This window comes from Gaeumannomyces tritici (assembly GCF_000145635.1).
Source record: "Gaeumannomyces tritici R3-111a-1 unplaced genomic scaffold supercont2.1, whole genome shotgun sequence".
NCBI lineage: Eukaryota > Fungi > Ascomycota > Sordariomycetes > Magnaporthales > Magnaporthaceae > Gaeumannomyces > Gaeumannomyces tritici.
Window position 1 is genome coordinate 7,186,702 of NW_008804545.1, and position 4,401 is coordinate 7,191,102.

Sequence of the window (4,401 nt, forward strand, 5' to 3'; positions counted from 1 at the left end):
GGAACGTTAACAATGCGCCGGCGTAATTTTAATTAACAAAACGCACTTTGTTATAATTATCCTTTCGATTTTAACATTAATAATATCGAACGTTTAAATAAAGTTGCAACCCGTTACCGTCGCGCTAAAACTTTAAACCCGGGCTTACGCGATAAAAACTTTGGATAAAATGCACCAAGTTCGAAATGTTATTTTTGTGCTAATTAATTAGCGTACAAAGCGTTAGGAAGCAAATAACGGCGCGAAACGGATAGCGCGTTACCGTACCGGCGCAAATTTTGCGGGCGTTTATATTATTAATTGGTATAACGGAAAAAAACGAAAAAGGAACGAAACGATAATAAAAATACAAAACGACGATAGCGTTAAACCGGCGGATTAAAAGATTGTAATGGTAAAAATGGTAATAATAGTTAAAAAAAAAGTTAAACGGACGTAACGCAAAGCAAGGAAGGAATTAAAAAAACGGCGAAAAAACGCTAACGCAACGCGGGAATTTCGTTTTAAAAAGGCGGTAAGCAAAACATTGCAAGCCCGTGCGCAAAAAAAAAACAAAAAAGCGCTTTAAGCAAACGAAGCTATGCACGCAACGCTATACCGGCGCAAAGCATTACGTTAGCGCAATTGGAATAATTGCGATTTTGTAGTAAGGTATTGTTACGGTACGCGTCGGGGCATTTGGGGAGGAACCTAAGGCCGCACTTTTAGCGCGCTAACGTTACGCTTACAAAACCGCGACAAAACGCCAGGGACGCCCTGCCTAAATAGCTTCCTTTTCGTGCAACAACAAAGCCTTTTCTATAACAATAAGGTGTGAGCCGTAGCAGATTTTAATTACGAAATCGTCGTTAACGTTTGTTATTTAAGCAGCAAACCGGTCCTTTATGTAATTAACGAAAGCATAAGATTTAATGCTATAGCGATTTTAAAAAACCTATTTGCAAAAAAAATTTGGAAAATTTTAAAGCGTTATTGGATAAATGTTTATTTAAAGCCCTTAAACGTAATTACTTATAACGCAAAAACTTATTTTTCGAAAAGCGGCTTTTAAGCTAAAACAAAGCTTTTTAGGATTACCTGCAAACAAATTCCCGTTAAAGCCCATTACGCTATCGAAAAAGTCGAACGAGCGCATAGCATGCTACGCAAAGCGCATTTAATTATAAAAGCTAAATGCTTTAACTTTGCGCCAAAATTACAATTTTAAAAAATTGTAAAAGCAATTAACAATACCGCGGAACCAAACGGTTTGGTTTTAACGCTGCTCGTTTTTGGAGCCATGCTACGGATAAATTACGAATTATTACCGTTACTAACCATAACCAAACGCGCGCAAACAATTAAAAAGGCTATAGCAAAGCTTTAAAAAGCAATTAATAAAAAAAAAGTTACAAACGCCATTAATACCCGAAATGGCCTTAACATTAATACCGTTAAACCAAACTTTTTCGTTTTTAAAATAAAGGTTTTAGTATTCCGGAAAAAAAAGGGATGGATAAGCCCGTACAAAGTAACAACGGTAACAAACAATAACGTTACGATTAAAACCGTTAACGGTTTAGTAACGTTTAAAAGCATTTTTGTTAAGCTTTACCATCGAGCTAAGGAATAGCCAAACAATAAGCCAGGAAAGCAATAAATTAAAATTCCAAAACCATTTATTTACCCCGAACCGGTATAGCCAAAACGATGCGGACGCTTACCGAAAAACAAAATACCGGCACAATTACGAAATCGATTAAAACCGTTAACGCCAAATGCAAAAAGCAATAAGCCTTTAAAACTAAAAAAACGATTAAAAATTAAGCTGCATAACAAAATGTACTTATTATTTAAAAAGGCAAAGGTTATGCGTTTATCGATTAAGTACAAAGCAAAAAGCTTAATTAAAGCTTTAAAACTTCCGTTTTGGGAAATCGATTAAAACGAAATAACGTTTTTATTCGACGCCGGAATAATCGTAGTAATTCGTAAAGGCCAATTCCTAAGCGCCAAAATTTTTGGAGCACGTTTCGTTAAAAAAATAAAAAGGATACCGGAAGCTTTTTACGAAAAAACGAAATGCGTAATTTAAAGTATTAATAATAACAAAAAAAAACCATTTTAACGCAAGCTTTTACAATTATGCGTTGCAGCTAACGGTTAATTTTTGCGTTTGTATTAAGCTTTTAAAACCAAAGCATTTTATTAATAACCCGGGACATTACCCAAACGTATACCCAAAGCGTAACCGATTTCGAAAAAACCGTTTTGCTGCGCTTATTTAAAAAATTACGCTTACGTTTTTCCCATAGCACTTTGCTTCGAATCGTTAAACCTTTATACGGTTTAGCGGAATTAAAATTGCATTGGTACGTTACGTATTAAAAGCATTACAAAAAGCGGCTAAATTGCAAATCGTTATGCTACGATCCGTATTTCTTTATTATAAAGCGCAATACAAGCTTTGGAATGGTAAAAATGCAAATAAACGATACGCTAAACTTAAAAAATTAAGCATTTATAAATTTCGAAAAAAAAGCGCTTTAAAAAGCGGGGTTTAAAGCAAAACCACGCTCGATGCTTACGGAAAGGAAATAAAACGATTTTAACGGGGGAAAAATTATAGTTAAAAAAAATAAAGTTAAGCTAAAGCAAAAAAACCAAAGCGAAAAACTGGAGCTTGTAAACGCCAATTTAAAAAGCTAAAAGCAATAATTCGTATTTTAAAAGGTTTGTAAAGCGTACATTAGCTTTATATACCAGCCCAAAGCAGCTTTTAATTACGCTTTAACCGTACAAAAAACAAACCCAATACAAAAAAATATCGGCAAATTTAACAAAAGGATTGGTTGGCAAATTAAAAACGTTAACAAAAGTTTAAATAACGTTTTTATCGATTTCGAAAACGCAAACCTTTACATTTTCGTAAATGGATCCTTTGCAAATAACAACGATATATTTTTGCAAATCGGGTTTATTTTTATATTAAGCAACGAAAAATCGAACAAATACCAAACCAATTTTTAATTGCGCGGCAATATTTTGCATTAAATTTCGGTTAAATGCAAAAAAATTACAAAAAGTATGCTAGCCAATAAAATTTACGGCATAATTTCTGGGTTTAATTCCGGTTACGTTATAAAAAAAGCTTGTTCGACGATTTTTAAACGGTTAAATTTTATCCAACCCAAGCTTATCCTTTGTACCAATAACTTTTCGCTTTATTAATGCTTTGTTTAATTAAGCACGATAGCAAAAAAAAGGCTTATAATTAATTTAATAACGCTCCAAAAATCCTATAAAAATAAAGAAATTAACGAAATCCGTTGGATTGCCGGAACAAACAATCCGGCAAATGCAATAACGAAAAAGTAGCTAAACCGGGCATTAAAAAAGCTGGTAAGCACTAATACGATTTCGATCCGGATTAAAAGTTGGGTTAACCGCACCAAAACATAAAAAAAAAGTTTAAAAATAAAAATTGGCATGTTAAAATTTTTACGGCGATGGTTATATAATGGCTTTAATAAAAAAAGGAATAAAAAAACCCTAAATTAACGCATAACGAGCACCAAACCACAAATTAACAAAAAGCGCAAAATTAATATACCCATTCCATAACGAAACCATTATGGAAAAAACAAAAAAAAACGATTTTTAAGCTTTTACGCTCAAATATTACCAATACCACCCGAACCAGGAGCAATAACCTTACTTTTGGCAATAAAAATTCCCTTCCCTTTTTTCTCCTGCCTTTTTTGCTTTTTAATAGCAATTGCAAGCATAGCAACGGAATTTTTAAGCTTTATAAGCGCTATAAAATAAAATTAATTATTATTGCTATTATAATCCTTATTTTTTTATTTACATTATCGTTTTAAGCGGAAAAACCTTCGCCTAAAGCTTCGAAAAACGCGGCTTTATAAAAACGAAAAGCGGTTAAGCGCCCCGTTTCGTATCGCTAACCCGAAATTATAATTAAAAAATTAGCATTTGGATTGGCTTGCTTAGCATTAAGCTTAAAAAGCTATTTGGTAATAATGCGCTATTTTTAAAATGTTTACGATTGGAAAAATAACGTTAACGAATTAGTAAAGTACAAAATATATAAAATAAAAATAACATACCGCATTATAAGGTTCGTTGCAAAGCGCTTTCGCAAAAAACTTTATAATAATACGATAAGCGAGCGAAAAATTAGCAATTATTAACGCAAAAAACCCGGAAACGAAAAAAAAAGATTTTTACATGGGTTTGTACGAATAACCAAAAATACAACGCTAGCAACGCTTGCTATTGGAGCTTAATTTTTTAATATAAAATTAGGTTACATTGTTTTTAACGCTAAACTTGCCGTAAAGCACGAAGTTAAAGCAGCTAAAGCAAATTGTCGTTCGATTAGCACTTTTTTTACCGCGT